Below are 22729 nucleotides of genomic sequence, written 5' to 3' on the forward strand. Positions count from 1 at the left end.
GTAGTTTTAATATACATTCTCTTATTATGAATGATTATGACCAACCTAGATAGCATATTCAAAAGCAGAGACATTACTTTGCCAACAAAGGTCCGTCTAGTCAAGGCTATGGTTTTTCCTCTGGTCGTGTATGGACGTGAGAGTCGGACTGTGAAGAAGGCTGAGCACTGAAGATTTGATGCTTTTGAACTGTGGTGTTGGAGAAGACTCTTGAGTGTCCCTTGGACTGCAAGGAGATCCAACCAGTCCATTCTGAAGGAGATCAGCCCTGGGATTTCTTTGGAGGAAATGATGCTGAGGCTGAAACTCCAGTACTTTGGCCACCTCATGCGAAGAGCTGACTCATTGGAAAAGACTCTGATGCTGGGAGGGTTTGGGGGCAGGAGGAGAAGGGGATGACAGAGGATGAGATGGCTGGCAGGCATCACTGACTCGATGGACGTGAGTCTCAGTGAACTCCGGGAGTTGGTGATGGATAGGGAGGCCTGGTGTGCTGCGATTCATGGGGTTGCAAAGAGTCGGACACAACTGAGTGACTGAACTGAACTGAATTATGAATGAAGTCTTATTATGAAGTCATCTTTATCTTTTCATATTATAAAGTCATCTTTTCCTATTATTAAAAGCCATTTTTATTTCTTTTTTCCTCCTCTGAACAGTCTGCTTTTCTAGCTCATTTATTCCATGGGGCAGTGAGAATTTTTCCTTTTCTATTTTCAGAAGTTTCTTATATGTTATGAAATATGAACCCTCTGATTATGATATAATTTTAAATATTTTTCTCATTTTCTCATTTTTATTTTTACTTTGTGAAGAGTCATTCTGCATATAAGATTATAATTAAATGTATATAATTTATCCTTATTGTTTCTAGATTTTCATTCATCATTAGGAATATTTACTCCTACTCCAAAATTATAAAGGAATTTACCTATCATTTGTTTTTAAAATCTTGGTTTTATTTTTATATACAAGTCTCTGTTTCATTTTGAATTTATTCATGTGTACTCCAAGGGATCTTCCCAAGCCAGGGATCAAACTCAAGTCTCTCACATTGCAGGCAGATTCTTTACCATCTGAGCCACCAGGGAAGCCCATTGTACAAAAATTGAATCTGACTTCTGGTTTTCAGTTCTAATATGTAAAGAGTTCTGAAGTTATCACTCCCATCTTTACAGCAAGAAAATCTGCACAAACTGAAGATCAATGGCTTTTTTTAGACCCATGAGAAAACTGAGGTTCCTGGGCAAATAATCACCCTGAAATCTGGAGAGACAAGGGAACCTGAAGAGTTACAATTGAGTTCTGCTTGTTTGGATCAGAAGCCACTGGAGTTATTAACTGGTAGGAACCCTGAAATAGTAATTTTGAGATTGTCAAATTCCTCATGGTTATGGGGTATATCTCTAAGAACCCATACCAGGTTCTCATGTTGAGGTTCTGAGAAAGATCCTCCTGTGGATCTGGCAGAGCAATGGGAAGAATAATCATTATACACTTTGCATTGATATATAGGAATATTTGAATGTTTTTTAATACGAAGGAGTATGGAATTTTGTCAAATACCTCTTGTCCATTTAAGATATGATCTTTATATCTAGGAATATACCATATTACATTAATGGATTTCCTTATTTCAGATCATCCCTGCTTTCCTGAAGTGATCACTTCTTGAATGTGCTGTGTTATTTTTGAAGTGCTGCTTGTTACAGTTTGCTAATATTTTAAGATTTTTACATGGACAGTCATACACATGAGATTGGTTTGTAGTTTTCTTTTTCAGTGCAATCTTTGGCATATTTTTAGAATCAATGCCCTATTAATTTTTAGAACCAATGCCCTATTAATTTTTAAAAATTCTGTGTTACGATTTATTTATTTTTGGCTGTTCTGGGTCTTTGTTGCTGTACAGGCCTTTCTCTAGTGGTAGCGAGCGGGCGCTACTCTCTAATTGCGATGCGTGGGTTTCTCATTGTGGTGGCTTCTCTTGTTGCAGAGCACAGACCCTAGGGGAGGTGGGCTTCAGCAGTTGTGGCTCCTGGGCTCTAGGGCACTGGCTCAGGAGTTGTAGTGCACAGGCTTAGTTGCTCCATGGCATGTGGGATCTTCTCGGACCAGGGACTGAACCCATGTCTCTTGCACTGGCACGCAGGCCTCTACCACTGAGCCACCAGGGAATCTCTTTACTAATTTTATAAAATAAATTTAGAAGTCTTTATTTCATTTTTCTCTATCCTCTACATTAGTTTTAAATAGAATGGAGATTTTTCTATTCTTTAAAATTTAGATGGAATTTCCCTGGGAAACCTTCTGGGGCTTATGCTTCTGTACTCCTCCTTGTTCATCTCTCATAATTGAGATTATTTAAAATTTCTTCCTCAACTGAGGACAATTTTGGCACATTTTCAAAACAAAAAAATTCACTTCATCTAGCAATGTGTCTCTCTCCTCACCTAAACTGGAGGTTCTTGGGGTATATTCCAACAGCAATTTTATGACACCAATTTGGTGTCCAACAAATCAGTTCGATTCTAGCATAATAATATATTATATATAACCAACTGGAGTTGGAACCCACAGGCTAAGGAGCCTAGTCTCATGATACTGTCCCCATTTGAAATGCCAGGTACAAGTCCCAGGTCCTCAATCTACGTGTAATTCTGACCAACTGTCTTTTCTTCAAATTCAGAGGATCTCATGACCCATCTTTAGGTTTGATGTTTTTCTAGAACTAGTCACAGAATTCACTGAAAGCACTATACATACAGTTATAATTATATTGTAAAGAATGCAGTCAAATGGAAGATGGAGCTGTGTACAGAACCTCCCTGCCCTCTCCAAGCATGCCACCCTCCCAGCACACTGATGTGCCTACACCCCAGAAACTCCAAGAACCTCTTTGTTTTCAGAGTTTTATCTGGACATTCATTACTTGCTTGATTAAATCACCAGCCACATGATTAAATGTAGTCTCTAGCCCCTTTCCCCTCACCAGAGATCAGAGAGTGAGGCTGAAAATTTTGGCTTTCCAATCAGATTGTTGTTCAGTCACTCAGTCATGTCTGGCTCTTTGCAACTCCATGGATTGCAGCATGCCAGGCTTCCCTGTCCTTCACTGTCTCTCTGAGTTTGCTCAAACTTCTGCCCTTTGAGTCGATGATGCCATTCAATCAGATGCTTGGTATCATTTCTAGGCAATCAGCCCCTCCCTAGAAACTAAGAGCCCACTGGTGCATTACCTCGTTGGTTGTAAACTCTAGTGTGGTAGAGTGGGGCTCATTACAAATAACAGAAGACACTCCTAACTTGCAGGAAACTGTGTTTTAAGAGGAGCCTGGTGGGCTACAGTCCATCGGGTCACAACTGAGCTCACATGCACACCAATAGTACTAGTAGTATTTGTATAATCATTATGTATTAAATTAGTGAACACAAGTGAATAAATTATTGTGCCAGTTAGTAAGGCTATGCTTTATTTATGGAAGAAAACTTGAACTTGCCTTTGCATATGTTATCTGGTAGTGCTAATTCATTACATTCCCTTCAGGATCTCCCCAAAGTGCAGGTTACTCTAAAGCTGTGCAATCCACAGACCTGAAACCTTGATTTAAGAAATACCAATGTGATCTTATGACCAGAGCTTTCACTGTAATGTACCTAGTCTCTAGTTACATGAAAGTATGAATCTTGCATTGACAAAAGTAGGAGAACATTTGGGATAAGGTCCAAACATCAGTTCTCTTCATTGCTCTTTTATTGACACAGGTATATTTGGAGGTTTTCTAATTGCATGTTCCCTAAAGGTTGTAAAATCTAGTACAATGTCTGTGTGTGTGTGTGTGTATGTGATCTCTCACATATTTCAATGGGAAAAGATCCAGTGCTCAGCTAGAACCACTTGAAGATAGGAACCAATTCCATTTGACAGTCACACCTGATGCTCCGTTAATCCTCAACATTTTGATCATCTGGATTTTGTAATTCTGTTGTGTTTTGTAGGAAAAGCAACTATGTTATGTGAGAGAGAAAACTTTGCAGTCTTCTCATGTTTTATTTTTTCAAGTCTGTCTTGGAGAACTTTTCCAGCTGGATGACTAATGCAGAGGGATTTTTCTCTTCCATTGCTATCATCCCTTATGTGAATTATTAATATATGTTTTTATTTATAATTCATTACCTTTTAAAAAAAGAGCCATGGATGAGCAAAGCCCCAGCTGCACTTGGGCTCATCCAATGTCCCGAACTATTTTTCAAAGTTTGAGCATATTCCCAAACTTGTTTCCATGAACATTCTCCCTTTATTTATAATCCCTGGTGTGTTTAAGGGAAATGTAAGCCTTATGTTTCTTTTTCATTTATACTTAACTCATCAAGATGTTTTGCAAAACAATTTAAATGTCCAAGAAGATTTTTATTACTGATTTTCTTAGAAACAGAAAGTTCTATTCTGCCAATAGTAGAAGAGAACAACACCTATATATAAGCCCAAGAACTAAAGTTTACTTCAAAATGTGAAACCAACAAAGTTTGATTAGGTTGTGACCTTGGCAATCCTGCCCTAAATCACTTGTAGGATACCATCATCTATTAACTACAAATAAGCAGTTTCATGTGTAAACTGACACTATAATTATATGCCTTACTGCTCGTTTTGCTTGTGCTTGTATTGATATAGAGCTATGAGTCAAATTGTAATATTTCGGAAAACAAGAGTTAGAGGCACAAACCATGTGGCCAAGTTATATTAGGTTGGTTTAAAAGTTCATTCAGGTTTTGTAAAACCAGAATGAACTTTTTGGCCAACCCAAGAGAATGAATTTGTCAGCCAACCAGGGATGAAAGAGATGTAAATTCTAGTTTATGAAGAAACAGTAAGAAACTGATTTTTTCTGTGTCTGTATAGTTTTCCATGTGACCTAATTAAAAGCATAGAATTGGAGTTTAAAATACTTCATTTCTTTAAAAGTTCCAAATGTTTTTCAAATCTTTTAGCTGCTTTTATATGGGCAATCAGTAGAGTTCAATTAGTCTAGTTTAGCCTTTAAAGCAAGACAATTAAGACTTCAATTTGGCACTAATAGAAACAGATCAAATTCGTATACTGAAGAATGAAATAGAGGCTCACCCTGAGCTTGGGTGGGGAGAGGTGGCAGTGGGGAATTTGATACATTTTATGAAACACTATCCATTTACCCTTTAGTTTCTTCAAAATAGTGGAATTGATTTTGACTTATTAAATAAAGTACTTAAATAGAGGTCTATTCTTTCTTTCATAACTTTTCAAGGTTGGGGTTCTTGGTAAGGCTAGGAATTATGACATCATAGAAAAAAGTCATATATCTGTTTTAAAATCCTGACTCGTCTGCATTGATTTTTCCCAGCTGTAAATAGAAAAAAAAAATCACTTTTGCAGGGTCGCTGTGTAAAGAGTCTAGTGTAATACCTGAAAATTGTCAGGTGCTCAGTAAATGCAAGTTCTCTGACAGCAGGAGAGCTCCCAGCAATCAGTGGTGTCTAAGCCTCAGTAAGCTCATTACTTAGTGGAAATATTATAAAGTTGGCCTCAGCATCTGGATAATGGACTTGATGATTTCAAGGCTCCTTCCAACGCTGATCTCTTTATTTCAGGTTCCTTTTCACCCACAGATGTGTTCATAACTGCTTTTTTAAGTCCATGTGCCCTAGACTAACATGGCATCATTTTGACCTATAACCTATAATCTCACAATGCTGAAGTCAATTGAGAAACCCAATGTGCCAGTTTGACAGAGGTTAACACTTTAAGAAGTCCCTATTTTTAATAAGACCTGAAAAGAATGCAGAAGGACGCTTTAGGGAAGTGTACTCCTTTCTAAAAAGCACATTTCGAGTACTCCAGTGCTGGTAGGAGAGCACTGTACTTCAATGAGAAACTTTTGTTTGTTTTTTGGCTAGGATTTATTAAAGCATGTGTTCATTAGAAAACAAAATAGAACAAATTTCTTTATAAAGCTATAGAAATAGAATGGACCCTCAGAGGAACCAATAAAGGGGGTGTCCATTTTACACACATCTGGCTTTCTTACCTCATACCCCCAGGACAGACTTTGCAAGTCAGTCAGTCAGTCTTTTTGACCACGGAGCTCTTGCTAAGCCTCAGAGTACTTTACAGTGAACATTCATTCCGTAAACGTACTGTAATTCTGTAATATGCACAAGTGGACTTTTGTTTTTAATCTAGACCATTCTTTCACTCATGATCTAAGTCATATGTTTATCAACTTCATCTCTAGCATTATTAGAAAAACTTGTCACTAGCTTTCTTTTCTTTTTTATATTTATTTATTTGGTTGTGCTGGGTCTTAGTTGCAACACGCAGGATCTTCGATCTTCGTTGTGGCTTGCAGAATCTTAGTTGCAGCATGTGAGGGTTTCCTGACTGGGGATGGAACCCAAGCCCCCTGTAACACAGAGTCTTAGCCACTAAACCACCAGGGAAGTTCCTAGCTTTCCTAATTATAAGAATTCTCAAAAGAGAAATTCTACAAAGAAATCCACTTTTGGTAATTGGTCTAGTTTACTCAAATTGACTGCCATACTGGTACATATCATGAAGGTAGTAACCTGATCAGATAAATTTTGGGTTAGTCTTGGCAAGTATCCACGATTAACCAAAAAAGTACATTTCCTTTCTTGTTTGTATCAAAAGGAGAATTTCTTTGTTGTCATACTTGTTACATGAGATACAAATCAGCATGGTACTGATTTATTGTATTGATGATTTTTAACCAGCAGTTTAAAAAGTTTGATGAAAAAGACCATCTAAATGTTAAACATGAAAAATATGAATAAAACTAGGGGCTTCCCAGATGGCGCAGTGGTAAAGAAAAAAAAATACGAAGAAACTAGGGGATTCCCAGCTTGGTACACCTGCCAATACAGGAGCCCAAGAGAGGTAGTTTCCATCTCTGGGTCAAGACAATCCCCTGGAGGAGGAAATGGCAGCCCGCTTCAGTATTTTTGCTGGAAAATCCCATGGACAGAGGAACCTGGCAGGCTATAGTTGATGGGGTTGCAAAGAGTTGGCTACAACTAAGCAACTAAGCACACACATACAAACATGAAGGAAAAACAGAAAAATTTAACTCCTTGAAAATGTAAAACTTAGTACCTCAGAAAGACCAAAATCAAAGTTTAAAGACCAAAAAGCACTGAAATAGATATTCATAATGTTCAATTAAAAACTGGAAACATGTTTGATAAACAAATTTCATTTATCAATCAATAAAGGTAAAACTTAATATCCCCCCCCAAAAAATGGACCCAAAAAAATGAGTGGAAGAGTCATTAAATAAGTGACAAAATGGACTGTAACATGATTTAAAATGTTCAGCTTCTTTAATAAAAGTATTTTCAGTTGAATTAACGTTAGATTCATTTTTTTCCACAATAAAAAAAATATGAAAGTACCCAGTGTTGGCAAGTGTGTGGGTAACCAGAGATTACTGCGCCACTGGGAGGAGGGCACCCCTACAGCTGTTGAGAGCCACGTGGGGTCTATGCGTCAAGAAGCTTTATAGACGTTCAGTCCTTTTGCCTCAGTATTTCAAAATCTAAACATCTCCTTAGAAATAACGAGATAAAAAACTAGAGTTCACAATAGTACTATTTATAATGAAAAACTAGAAACTATCTAAATGCCCAATAATAATAAAAAAAATTTTTCAATATAGTACACCCATATAAGAAATGAAGCTAGATTTAGAAAAGGCAGAGGAACCAGAGATCAAATTGCCAATATATTTTGGATCATAGAAAAAGCAAGAGAATTCCAGAAAAATATCTACTTCTGCTTCATTGACTATGCTAAAGCCTTTGACTGTGTGATCACAACAAACTGGGGGAAATTCTTAGAGATGGGAATACCAGACCACCTTACCTGCCTCCTGCGAAACCTGTATGCAGGTCAAGAAGCAACAATTAAAACCAGACATAGAACAATGGATTGGTTAAAAATTGAGAAAGGAGTACACCAAGGCTATATATTGTCACCCTGTTTATTTAACTTATATGCAGAGTACATCATGCAAAATGCCAGGCTCGATGAAGCACAAGCTGGAAACAAGATTGCTGGGAGATATATCAATAATCTCAGATATGGAGATGACACCACCCTTATGGCAGAAATCAAAGAACTAAAGAGCTTCTTGATGAAAGTGAAGGGGGAGAGTGAAAAAGTTGGCTTAAAACTCAACATCCAGAAAACTAAGATCATGGGATCCATTCCCATCACTTCATGGCAAATAGATAGGGAAACAATAGAAACAGTGAGAGATTTTATTTTTGGGGGCTCCAAAATCACTGCAGATGGTGACTGTAGCCATGACATTAAAAGATGCTTAATCCTTGGAAGAAAAGCTAGGACAAACCTAGACAGCGTTATTAAAAAGTAGAAACATTATTTTGCTGACCAAGGTCCATCTAGTCAAAGCCGTCATTTTTCCAGTGTCATGTTTAATGTGAGAGTTGGACCATAAAGAAGCATGATAGCCAAAGAACTGATGCTTTTGAACTGTGGTGCTGGAGAAGACTTTCGAGAGTCCCTTGGACTGCAAGGAGATCAAGCTAGTCAATCCTAAAGGAAATCAATCCTGAATATTCATTGGAAGAACTGATGCTAAAGCTGAAGTTCTAATACTTTGGCCACCTGATGTGAAGAACTGACTCCTTAGAAAAGACCCTGATGCTGGGAAAAATTGAAGGCAGGAGGAGAAGGGGATGACAGAGGATGAGATGGTTGGATGGCATCACTGACTTCATAAACATGAGTTTGAACAAACTCTGGGAGATGGTGAAGGACAGGGAAGCTTGGCGTGCTGCAGTCCATGCAGTCACAACTAGCTGGACACGACTGAGTGACTGAACTGAAGTGAACTGAGCCACTGAACAGCAATAATAACATGTAAGAAAATACCATAGAGGTATTTAAAGTGAGATTTTTTTGATACATGCCCTACAGTGTCCATTACAGCACTATTTGCCAGGACATGGAAGCAACCTGAATTTTCATCAACAGAGGAATGGATAAAGGAGTGGTACATATGTACATATAAGGTAATATTACTCAGTCACAAAAAAGAACAAAATAATGCCATTTGCAGAAACATGGATGGACTGAGAGATTGTCATACTAAGTCAAGTAAGTCAGACAGAGAAAGAAAAATATCATATGATATTGCTTATGTGTGGAATCTAAAAAAAAAAAAAAATGGTACAAATGAATTTATTTACAAAACAGAAATAAAATCACAGATGTAGAAAACAAACTTTTAGTTGCCAGAGAGTAAGGCAAAGTGAAAGTCGCTCAGTTGTGTCCTACTCTTTGCAAACCCATGGAATTCTCCAAGCTAGAATACTGGAGAGGGTAGCTGTTCCCTTCTTCAGGGCATCTTCCCATCCTAGGGATCAAACCGGGGTCTCCTGCATTGCAGGCGGATTCTTTACCAGCTGAGCTACCAAGGAAGCCCAGAGAGTAAGGGAGGGGAAGGATAAACTGGGAGATTGAGATTGACACATAAACACTACTATATCACACAAGGAACTCTACTCAAAACACTGTAATGGCCTATGTGGGAAAAGAATCTAAAAAGAATGAACAATTGGACAAGAGGGGAACTGGGTAGCCATTTCCCTCTCCAGAGGATCTTCCCTATCCAGGGATCAAACCCAGGTCTCTTGCATTTCAGGCAGATTCTACTGTGTGAGCTGCCAGGGAAGCCCATTACTTTTATATTTAAGAGAAAAAAGACCATTAAATATAAAAAGTATAATTCCAGTACAACATATTTGGCTATCCATGTCATTCTGAATGCCACACGCTCATTCTTAGACTTTAATTTTACAGTGGAGAAGGAATCGTTTTTCCATTTCCCCTGAACAAAATTGAGTCAAGTTGACAGCAGGATCGCAGAGGTGGGCAGAGGCAGGCAAGGCAGGCAGGGTTTTAAATTGCTGCTATCTGTTTGTCATTAGGAATTGTTTTTCTTTCCCCCTAAGACGTAAATGTCTTTTAATTATAGGTCAACTGATTCTGTAACTGAAAAGTTGAGCAGCAGATTAAATACAGCCTGCTGTTGCTATAATGAGGAGTGATTAGGATCTGAAACAGTTTTCTCCCTTGCCTGGAAAAAAGCACCAATTAGTATTAATGAATCACTACTTGTAGGAGGCGGCCAGGCTTCCAGTTTTCCCAAAATATGAGAATGACTTAATTTTGGCCAAGATAGTCTGTTCCCTTCTTCTCATTATTATTTTATTTGTATTATTTTTTAATGAAGTCTTTGTTTTGAAGGAGTATCTGAAGTTTTTAAGGATAATCTTTACAAATAATGATTGAGATTGTTTCTAATGATGAGTAGGTTTAAATTTCTCACATTGAATACAAATGTACCTAGGCTGAAAACTAAGAGATTTTTGTTTGCTTGTTTGTGGTTTGGTTACATATCTGAAATAACTTGTGTACTTTTATTTTCCTGTCTTTGTTTAAGGTGAATGTTGTCTTAACTGAAAGAGATCCTGTTTGTCAGGGAATATTGAAGTAGTCGTGATTGTACATTTGTGGTGTATAATATAAATTTTACAAGCCTTTTGGGAGGTATTTTGGCGTTATTGTAAAAAAGTTTAAGTATGTTTATACCATTTATATAATAAAAGCATTTCTAGGAATATATCCTAAGAAAATAATGATAAACACCCAAAGATTCATGGTTACAGTGTGGAAAGTTGGAAAAAAATGTAAAATGTGCAATTATAGATTTCTGTTAGAGACAGGAATTTTTTCTGTCTTGTTCAGTACCATATCACGCAAGCAAAAAAGTGACTGTTCATAATAGATAATAAATATTTATTGGGTGAATAAATATATAATATACAATGAATAAAAGTAATCTAAAAAGCCATTTTTTCTGAAAATATTTAAGAGCTAAGTGAAAAGGCAGGAAAATTTTGCATGTGTAGTATAACAGATATTAAGCTTATTTGAAAGTGAATATGTTTTGGAAGGGTAAAGAACAAACTGCAAAAGTGATTGCCTCTGGGAAACACTGGGGATTTGGGACAGAAGAAAAAGTTTTGCTTTCAATGTATAACTTTTCGTGTAGTTGGTGCTTGATCCATGCATATTCTTTTAAATTTCAAAAAGCTGACTAAAAGTGGATATTGGAATTTTATTAAAACCTTTCTCAATATAGAGATGATCATATGGCTTTTATTCTTCAATTTGTTAATGTGGTCTATCATATTGATTGATTTTCAGATATTGAAAAATCTCAAAATTTTTTTGGAGATTTTTGGATACATTGAAAAATATATCCAAAATTTTATATCTGACTACATAATCCAAAAATATATCCAATTATATAATCTAAAAGTATATCAGTTATATGATACAAAAATATATCCAATTTTATAATCCAAAAATATATCCAGTTTTCAGATATTGAAAAATCCCTGGGATAAATCCCACTTGATCATGATTTATGGTCCTTTTAATGTATTGTTGGATTCATTTTGCCAGTATTTTGTTGTGGATTTTCACATCTATACTCATCAGTGATACTGGCCTGTAATTTTCTTTTTTTTGTGATATCTTTGTCTGGTGTTGGTATCAATGTGATACTGATCTCAGATAATGAGTTTGGAAGTGTTCTTTCCTCTGCAATTTTTTGGAATAGCTTAAAGATAGATATTAACTATTCTTTAGATGTTTGGTAGAATTCATCTGTGTATATGTGTATTTTTCTCTGTGTGTAATATTTGAAGCATATGTGCTCAGTCGCTTAGTCATGTCTGACTCTTTGTGACCCCGTGGACTGTAGCCCACCATGCTCCTCTGTCCATGGGATTTTCCAGGCAAGAAAACTGGAGTGGGTTGCCATTTTCTCCTCCAGAGGATCTTTCAGATTCAAGGATTGAACCTGTGTCTCCTTCATCTCCTGCATTAGCAGGCAGATTCTTCACCACTGAGCTACCTGGGAAGCCCCAGTAAGGCTTAAGTCAACTATTTAATAGTAAAGCTATAAGGGTGGTATGCCTAATCCAACTGTTTAAACAGAACTGGAGAATTCACTTTGAATAAATTAAATGAGGACTACTTACTTGAACCCATGTTCTCCTTTTAAAATCACACATATGGGACCAATGCATAATGACCCCAGTTAAATACCTTATTGACATGAACCCACTCAAAAATGCCAAGACAGCAACCATTATAAATATTTTAGGCCATTGTTAAAACTGGTACCATGCCATTGGCTTAGGGTGGTTAAGATGCTGTAGCTTAATGTTGACATTTGGCATGAAAAGCTTATGGTCTGAATCATGTTCCTTTTTATGTAATTCTGGCTCAGGAATCAGATACAGAGCAGCTGAGAAATAAATTACATTGTTGAGGTTGAAGACGAGGCACAGCAGTATGGCTCCAGCTATCTGAGAGAACAACAGGGGCCCAGAATGGGCCAGGAGCCATTCCTTCCTCAGAGTCTTGTCCAGAATGATGGCTTCCATCTGCATGTGTGTGGCCAGGATCCCACACACACAAAACAACTGGTGACTGTGACAGATGCCGTCAAAGCAGCCAGGAGCTGCGGCAGATGTGCAGAGTAGAAGATAGGGGCCAGGAGGGTCATGGCCTATTTGCAGATCAAAAGCCAAATTTGAAAGCTCTACACCATTTTATATTTTTTCTGCTTTGTAGAATTACTGTAGAATTGTTTCTTCATTATGCTTTTTTGGAATTTTCCATTCTCTATGAACAATATTACATTGTAGTTAAGATTTAAAAGATATATAATAAGTAAACAGATAAGATTGGTGGAGATAAATATCTTTCATCAACAGAGCAGTTTACCTGAGCCATAGGTTATAATTCCTGGGGGGTGGAAGGGAGAAGCACAGGGTAAGAGGAGATCATTTTTATACTTGAGGCTGTGATGCCTTGACAACTAAAATTAATAGAGTAAGTTCTTAAAAGGGGCTTCCCAGGTGGCGCTAGTCCTAAGGAACCTGTTGGTCAATGCAGTAGACGTAAGAGATGTTGGTTCGATTCCTGGGTAGGGAAGACCTCCTGGAGGAGGACATGGCAACCAACTCCAGTATTCTTGCCTGGGGAATCTTATGGACAGAGGAGCCTAGTGGGCTATGGTCCATTGGGTCGCACAGAGTTGGACATGACTGAAGCATCTTGGCACACATGCACATCCTTTAAAACAGCAAGTGTGAAAAATTTCTATGGGCTCTACTGGAGGATGGATAGCTAATGGGAAGAGGAGGTTGGGGAAAAAGTATGTAGCTTGATTCAGATTGGAACCTCTGCATGTCCGGTGAATAGGAAGCTCTTAAGGGACTCTGAGCTCCTTGTTGAGTGCTGGAACAAACATACCAGAGTTAAGTCAGAGGACTGAAGAAGGACAAACAGATGAGAGTGAAAAGTAGAAATATGGAACAGAATGAGAGCAACAGAATGGTCTATGGGAGCTGAGATCCTAGGGGGATTCTGAGCCTGCTACAGTATTAGTCTATTCATATATAAAGTGGTTTGTAAATAGTCTCTATTGGCATATTTCTAAAACTTTAGGCACTTCATTTGAACCACACCACTGTGCTTCTCTACTGTAATTATAATTCTATGTATAACATGGTATCCAGGCAGGAGTTTGTATGTATAGATGAATCTGGGGAAATTGGCAGCTTCATTCCCTTGTGGGAAGCACTGTGGTTCATCAGCAGAAAGTGGAAGTGTTATGCAAACACTCTGCTGCAGGAAAACTGGTAAATGTTTGGAGTGTGACATGATATATCAGGAAAGTTGTCACAGTTGTTCCTTAGTACTAGGGAAGAGCTTCATTGCCTTCTTTTCCTCATCTCCCCTTCACTGCTCTGCTTAAAGCATTCTGCCTTTTGCAGAGATCAGAATTTGTTGATGTTCTTGCTGCTCTCATCCTGGTCTCAATTGTCTCTGATTGCAAGTTGGGAAAATGACGTTTTCCATTCTTCCTCTTGCTCCATCACTCTGAGGCACTCATGCCATTGACCACTTTCTCCTTCATGACATTCTCTTGTTACTGACTTCTGTGAATTAGAGATTTTCCTGAGTTGTACAACATTGGTTCCTTTCTGACTTTAAGTCCTTGCTGCTCGGCTCTGCTCAGTCACTCAGTCATGTCCAACTCTGTGACCTCATGGACTGTAGCCCACCAGTCTCCTCTGTTCATGAGATTTTCCTGGCGAGAATACTGGCGGGTTGCCTTGCCCTCCTCCAGGGAATCTTCCCAACCCAGGGATCAAACCCGCATCTCCTGCATTGGAGGAATGTATTTACCTCCTCATTTATCATCGAGATACCTGGGAAGACCTTAAGTACTTCCTGTGGATAATCTTAAACAGAGATACAACAACTGCATACCAGCTTTAACTTTCCATCCTCTGCCCTTATCTCTCTTCTCAGTTCAATGCTCATAGTTCTAGGTTCATACTGACAATTGTGACCCCCATGTCTTATGCATTTGGTATTTTTAAATTGAACCAGCTATCTTCCAGAAAACATGATCCTCTATCTTTATTTCTCTTAATTAACGTAGAAAAGATACACCCAGTCTTCTGAGCTAGAATGCTAGAGTCTTCCTTCTCCCCTTGATTGCTTTCACCCATTGCCTGTCTCCATCCTCATCACACCACGTATCACACTCTCACCTCATGCCACATTCTTGCTTCCTTCCCCACTGCCCCCTCCACAGACTGCATGCTTTCATCCCAGTGAACCTCTCCAGGGCCCCTAGAGACATTACATTATGCAATGACACTTGATGCCCTTAAATATGTTCTTTCTTCTGCTTGAAATGACCTTGGCTGCTTTGTTCACCTGATGAAAATGTATTCATCCTTCCAGGTCTCTGCACATATGCCTCCTCTCTGAAGACTTCTCAGACTTTCATTTCCAGAAGAATGAAACACACTTGCAGTTCTGGTTCAACAAATACTACGTAGAGTTCTATCATAATTCACATCAAGTTATACTTTCAGTGTAATATCTTCATGTCTTCATTTTCCATCATTCCATGAAAATAGGGATCCAATTAACCTAAGAAGCTTTCTAAGAATACAAAGGAAAAGTAAAACTAGATGAAAGTAATGAAAAGAGAATAGCAGGCATCTAATGTGAGAGTTATGGGCTTTCCAGGACAAGAATCAAAATAATTGGAACAGAAGAAATAACATAGTTAAAGAAAATTTTGTGGAGCTAAAAATTGTTTATTTATGAAATTCAAAGGCCTCAGTGCATTCTTGGCAAAACTAATGAAAACAAGAATTTGCATGCTATTTGGGGAAAACGTAAGATAACATGAAAAACAAACTAACTTTTCACTTTTCTGCCATACTGACAATTTTTAAGGCAGAAATTTGCGTTTCATTCATAGCCAATTAGTCCTCATATGTGAAAGCAATAGAAAAATATCATGAGATATACAAAGGTTTGGAAAACAAATTGCACATGAACATTTGGAACAATTTTCCTAGAAATAGAGTCCATCTGAACCCTGTTATGAGTGAAAAAATGTATGCACAGGCAGGAGTGCCAGGTGATTCATGCTAAGTCGCTTCAGTCGTGTCCGACTCTTTGCAACCCTATGAACTGTAGCTCGCCAGGCTCCTCTGTCCATGGAATTCTTCAGGCAAGAATACTGGAGTGGGCTGTCGTTTCCTACTCCACGGGAGCTTCCCAACCCGGGGATCTAACCCGCCTCTCTTATGTCTCCTGCATTGGCAGCTGGGCTCTTTACCACTAGTGCCACCTCAGAGGTCAACCTATAAGACTGTCACCAGCCATAAGGGACTGTCACTGCAGAAGTTATAATAGTAATTTGTTCTCCAGCATCACAGATGGCTGAACCGATCACAAAAATGAATCAGTAAAAAAAGTGTACAGCATGGTAATGCCTTCCATTGTTAGACCTGAGTCAAGATTAAACTGAAGCAATTTCGCTGCATGTTGTTTAGCTTATTATGGAAATAATCTGATGATTTGATACATTCATTCCTGCTATGACAGGAACCTCTCTCAGGCAAAGTGTATCTCCAGATTTAAAGCTATCAGTTAAACAATATTATTAAATAGAATGACAGCTATTATTTAATGTTGTGGTACAGATTGTACTGCTCACCAGATCTATGTTAATTCTCTTTTTAGTCACACAGCTAGACTACTCCCAGGCCTAGCCTTTACTTTGGCCACATGACTGGGTTCCAGCAATAGAATTTGAGCTGAAGTAATATATAACAGTTCTAAGCCTAGTTCATGTAAATCACGCAGTCTTTGCTTTTTATTTTTTCTCACTCATTGGCTAAATGGAGAAGAATGCAATAGTATAGAAGACAGAACCTCAAGATGTAATGAAACTTTGTCCTTGAATGACTGTATGAAACAGAATCCCTCATTAAACTATTATTGATTTAAGTCACTGAATTGGGGCATCATTTTGTAAAGCTATCTTATTCTTACAGACTTAAGTACCTACAAAAAGTAAAACATCAAACTGTCGTTATGGTTGTGTTTTGTTGTTTTATAATTTTCTTCTTTCTACCTGTTATTTATATTCACTTTATTAGTATACTTTAAGTGAAAAATCCTTGGATCTTCCATATAGTGATATCAGTCTTATATGCCTAATATCTCCAATGTTCCATGCTTGAGCTCCTTGACATATGTTTCATTCTTCATTCTTCAAGGCTCTTATCACAGAACTAAGCATATGAGAGGAGTTTAGTAGTTGACTTTAATTTAACTTATAATTGTATGGAAGATTGATATTTTCTGGCTCTATAGACCGAAACAGTAGTTCCCAATTTCCTAAAAGATGCCAAGTCTTACTTCATAGGTAGTAAAAAATGTTGAATACTCTCTTCCAGAAAACACAGTTGTGGCTGGGAATATGGTAGAAACAAAACAAAGTTTCTATTGTCAAGATATTTATATGCAACCAACAGGGAGACAGACAAATAGGCAGATACATAATATAATTTCAGGGAATAATAAATTCTATGGGAAAAAATAAAGCAAAGTTTAGATGCGAAGGACTCATTCAGTGAGAGAAGGGGACTATTTGAGGCAAGAGTGATGTCTGAGCAGAGACTGGCGAGATACTGAAGAGTACGTCCTTTGAATTCTGGTGTAAGGGAGCAGTCCTTGTAAAGTTCTTGAGACAGAAAGGAGTTTGAACTATTCAAAGAGTTGAATAAGTTCCAGCATAAATTATGAAAACAATGGGAGGAGATGGTATCAGAGAGACAGTGACTCACAGGGCACAGCAAAGAGTTTGGACTTTATACTATATGACAGTTTCTTTACATTTAAAATTCCATTTGATTCTCACTGCAAACCTGAAAGGTAATGCTAGTATTTTTGTAGTTTTAGAGAACTGGGCTAAGAGGGTTGTACTCTAGACTACAAAATCAAAAGACCCAGAATCTACATTATATCTTCATTCTGATTGTCTCCAAACCCTGTTGTTCAGGTAAACACCTGGATACTCTGCCTCCAGAATGTAGTCAAGCCCATGAAGGAGCCTAAATGTATGTTGAAAGTGAAAGTGTTAGTTGCTCAGTTGTGTCCATCTCTTTGTGACCCCATGGATTGGGGCCCACCAGGCTCCTCTCTCCGTAGACTTGTCCAAGCAAGAATACTGGAGTGAGTAGCCATTCCCTTCTCCAGAGTCTGAGCCACCAGGAAAGCCCCAAGAAAACTGGAATGAGCAGCCAGTCCCAACCCACGGATCGAACCCAGGCTGCCTGCATTGCGTGCAGATTCTTTCCCATCAGAGCCACCAGGGGAGGCCTCATGTATGTTATGCCTCCCCATTCAGGTTTACAGTGCAGTTCAGTCTCTGAGTCATGTCCAACTCTTTCCCTAACCCTCCCTGGTGGTCTAGATCTGTCCCTTCTCCTTGACAAAAATCAAACGTTCCTCCTCCACCTAAGAAGATGGAGGAAACCTGCTTTGACTCAGTGATACCCGTTTCTTCTCTTTTGTCTGTCAGACACGACTGAACGACTTCACTTTCACGCGTTGGAGAAGGAAATGGCAACCCACTGCAGTGTTCTTGCCTGGAGAATCCCAGGGATGGGGAAGCCTGGTGGGCTGCCATCTATGGGGTCGCAGAGAGTCAGAAACGACCGAAGTGACTTAGCAGCAGCAGCTATTAAAAAATAATAATAAATGTTTTACTTTTTCATTTGAGTGCCATCCTAAAAAATACTATATCCTGGATTATCTGACCTCTTTGTGAATTCAGTGTCTACATTGTCTAATGTCCTTGTGAATTTAGTGTCTGTATTTGTGTTTACGTCTAGGATTTTCATGGTCCTTAAGCTACACAGGGCTATTCTATTGTTGAGTTAGTGGAGGTGAGGGAAATGAGTGGCAACCAGCAATCAAATGATGGTCACTAGCAAACAAAGGCTAAGTGATGTTAAGATAATCTATTTAAGTTGAGAAAGTACAGGGAGAATAGAACAATCCCAGGATACCCACAGTCTTCCAGGTGTGATTAATAGAAGGTAACCTGCACCATGGTATTTAATTTCAGCAAAAGCAGCATTATTTGGTGTAATAAATTGTCATTCATTCGAATTGTATTAGTCCTAAAATTTTATCTTTAGAAAATTTGTTTGATTAGATTACCATTCTGTTCGTAGTTTATACCTATTTTATGTTTGTATGTCTTTTTTGTGTGTGTGTCTTAAAGAAGCACTTGATTCAAACATTTAAATTAAAATTAGATTCTTCAAAAATAGTTTCCTTTAAAAGAGGTTCACACACTTCTTAAATTTAAGAAACTCTGGTTTAAAATGTATATTACATATAAAGGAAAGAAATGTTAATAGTTTTTGGTAATTTTATAACATCAGGACTATAACTCCAACATTTATAAAATTACTATAGCTTAATCCAGATGGCTTATTTTAATTTAAACAACAAAGGTGTCCATTGCAATGCTTTTCATGATGGTAAGTATTGGAAACAATTTAAACTTTTATTATTACAGGATTAATTGAGTTAGAAACATTATACAATTGAATATGTTTTATACTTCAAAATAATATTATAGATGCATTTTTATTGATTTGGGACAATGTTCACCATATATTATTAGGTGAAAAGACTGAACAACAAAAATGTACATATAATTTAATCCTATTTTCATAAAAAAAAAATGTGTGTTTCTGTTACATGTGTGTGGAAATCTATGCATGTGAAAAGGCCAGGCCTGAGAAAACATATACCATGGGATTTAGAGCGATCTTGTCTGGACTATTGGATTATGGTTTTTTCCCCTTTTGGTTTACCTGTATTTTCTAACTTTCCCACACTGATCAGAAACTGCTTTTGCAATAAAAAATAACTTAAATTTTAAAGTGTAGTTTAAATGTTTTAAAAATTGCCCAAGATAACCATTCAATTTTAAAAAGAGGCAGCAAGGAGAACTTTCATCAGGTTACATAAGAAAGATTAAAGAGTGGGTGAGGTAAAAGATGGTTCACAGCTTTTGATAATTCTTTGAGAAATATGAAATAATATCAGAAATATTCATTGGAAATAACAGGTTGGGGCATCACAAAACCACACATGGGAGTAACTTACTTAAACACTAAAATGTGGGTCTTTTCATATAGTCTGGGGTGTAATTTTAGTCTTTTATCTTCCCTAAATGAAAATAACAGAATCTGTTAAAGTCAGGTTGCAATTTTCTACTAAGAAGTAAAGGCATTTTTTTTTTGAAAGAGTTAAGTTTTACAATTATTTCCTGATAACTCATGATCATAAAAAGGAAAATCCTAATCATTTGTATGTTTCACTATTTTGAGAAATAAAATGGTGTGTATAAATCCAGAAAAGTAATGCTTGAAATAATTATGTTTTTCCCAATTATTCCTGTTTATAAACATTTATAAAATATATAAAATTTCAAAATATAAGCCAGAACATCCATATTTTTAGCACTCAGGGAGAATTGTTATTAACACTTTAATTCATATAGTTTTGGTTATTTTCATTTTTATTCACATTGTAAAAATACTTGGATTTAGTAAACATACTGTTTTACAAACTAATTTTGATTTAAAATACCCTTAGAACATTTTTCTGTATCAGAGAAGTCTTAGAAAAGAAAAACGTTATTTCATAGTAATCTTTTATTAAATAGTTTGCAGGCTGTTGTATTTTTGTTTACATACTACTATCTTAAACGATACTGAGAGGATCATGTTTGCACATGAAACTCTGAGCATCTCTTTAATTGTCATCTTAGGATAAATTCCAGGATTAGGGCTTGTGGATCAATACGTAGGCAGTTTAAAGATATTTACACATATTGTCATTTTTGTTTTCCTTCTAGAAGACTATATCTGCTAATACACCCATCCTTGTTGACTATTTACGGTTTTACCCAACTCCTGGTAAGTACCTTGAAGGAAGAAACCCTAAAGATTCTACTTTAATTTCTAGACACTTATGTACTTTGTATTCAGAGCTGAAGAGAAAACAGAAGGGCTATAATAATTTTAAGTTCTTACAGAACTTCCTTACTGATCAGAAAGAATGATTGTAAAAATCTTCCCACCTCAGTTTTGCAGATGGCAGAAATCAAGTTTGACAGTTCCCAGAGCTGACAGCTCCTTCATGATACCATTTCTGAAGAAGATGGAACACAGGACAGGGATCTTCTATCCCTTTGCCTTTGACAGAGTTACTTTCCAGAATGCAATAAACATCCCAGGATATACTATTGAACTGAGTTAGAAATAAAGACCCCCAAGGCCTGGAAACCATTTAATTGCTATTCAAGCATTTCTGAAAGTGCTTGGAGCCCCTCACAGGAAAATTCCCTTATGCACAAGACGAGGGAATTGCTAATAACAGGGGTGGGAGGAAAGCCATTTTTAAGGGTAAGAATTGGCTTGGGGTGCCAGAATTAAAACATTCAATGTGTCAGGTCAACCTTTATATTGAATTATAAATATTTACAGTTTCCTTTTCTTCTAAGAAGAGGAAATAGTTTTATGCTTGTTTGTTTCTTTGTTCATTTTTAATGTTGATTAGCGGGAAAAGTGTTCCATTCTCTGGCCTTGCCCCCTCCCTGCCTCTGGGGATGTCATAGAGAGATGCTCTGCTGTATAACATTGCTTCCTTACACTGAGCTATACCTTATACATCACATGCACCCCTAAATGATTGGATTCCAGCCTTGCTAGTCTGTGCCCAAACCACAGGGTTAGGGGAGCAGTGGGATAATATATGTGTATCTACTCTGAAGCTACACTTAAGGTCTTAAATGCTTTGACTATTTAATGCCTATCTCTGTTTACAGTGTTTGCCCCATAGACCTAGAGTTCCTTAGGGGCTGAATCTGACTTTCTTATTCACTTTTGTATCTGCTACACAGAAGTCCTGTTGAACTGGCAGTCTGTAAGAGCACATGCTTTCCCATAATCTTACCATCACAGGGAATTCATTTTGGTTTTAAACCTTTGCCAATTTGATAGCTGAAAATGGAGCTCATTGTGTGACGCTGGTAAAGTTGAACATAGACTCATTTGTTTATTTTTCCTTTGTAATTTACCTCTTTGTGTCCTTTGGGTATTTTTTCAATTAAGAACTCCTCTTTTTCCTGTTGATGTAAAAGAAGTATTATTTTTTATAATTAAGGATAGTAACCTTTTGTCTACCATATATTTTATAAATATTACTCCCCTAGTATGTTATATCTAGTGTTTTTAGTGTAGAGAGAATACACTAAATACTTTTTTCCTCAAATACATTGTTTTCCTTTATGATTTTTGCTTGATGCTTAGAAAGCTCTTCTCTACTAGATGTCAGTTCTTACTTTTTTAATGTTAAACTTTAAAATTAATGTAACTCATCGAATTCAACAAAATAGTATTTCAAGAGCTTTAAATTATTACCTCAAATAATGTAATTTGTGCATTATTTTTATATTTGGAATTTTTATATTTCCAAGCTTCTTAATCTGCAAATGTTACAATGATTAGGACCCAATAGAGGAATGTCTCTTTGCATGCATGCATGCTAAGTTTCGTCTAATTCTTTGCGACTCTATGGGCTGTACCCACCTGGCTTCTCTGTCTATGGAATTCTCCAGGCAAGAACACTGGAGTGGACTGCCATGCCCTCCTCCAGGGGATCTTCCTGACCCAGGGATTGAACCCACATCTCTTAAGTCTCCTGCATTGGCAGGCAGGTTCTTTCTCACTAGCACCATCCTAAATTCAAAAGAGGAATAACTAATAAATATCACTGGGTCCCCACTTGATTTCCTCTTTGCATAGATCATTTCATAGAGGGGACAGTTGGAAACTGGTCCGCCAGGGAAAGCACTACTTTTGTATGTCTCTGTGGTCTTGGAAAAATAAACCTGCACAATGTGCAAAAAAAAAAAAAAAAAAAAAGAAGAAGAAGAAGCCTTGAGAAATAATGTTGACTTTTTCCTAAAGTTTTTCTGAAAGAATGTGAGGATAGGGGTTTTACTTTAAATGACACAAGGAATGCTTCCTGAAAATATTACTGAATAGCTTCCCCTTCCCCCCAGAATTCCATATTGCAGAGTGGTAGCTAAAAATATATACCCCAGTTGTTCTCATTGAAATAATCCATGCCCCTCACTATCTCACAATTTTCCTT

General features: G+C 37.3%; 1 long non-coding RNA gene across 1 annotated transcript; it reads left to right on the forward strand.

Annotated features, from left to right (window-relative positions):
- The first annotated feature begins 1176 nt into the window (after nt 1-1176).
- Nucleotides 1177-20816, forward strand: LOC147356904 (uncharacterized). Its single transcript, XR_015142825.1, has 2 exons — nt 1177-1344; nt 20427-20816. It is a non-coding gene; the product is annotated as an uncharacterized LOC147356904 (long non-coding RNA).
- Nucleotides 20817-22729: the final 1913 nt, after the last annotated feature.

The sequence above is a fragment of the Bos grunniens genome, chromosome 16, assembly GCF_055505025.1.
Source record: "Bos grunniens cultivar Pamir isolate PY7600 chromosome 16, Bosgru_T2T1.0, whole genome shotgun sequence".
In the NCBI taxonomy this organism is placed as follows: domain Eukaryota; kingdom Metazoa; phylum Chordata; class Mammalia; order Artiodactyla; family Bovidae; genus Bos; species Bos grunniens.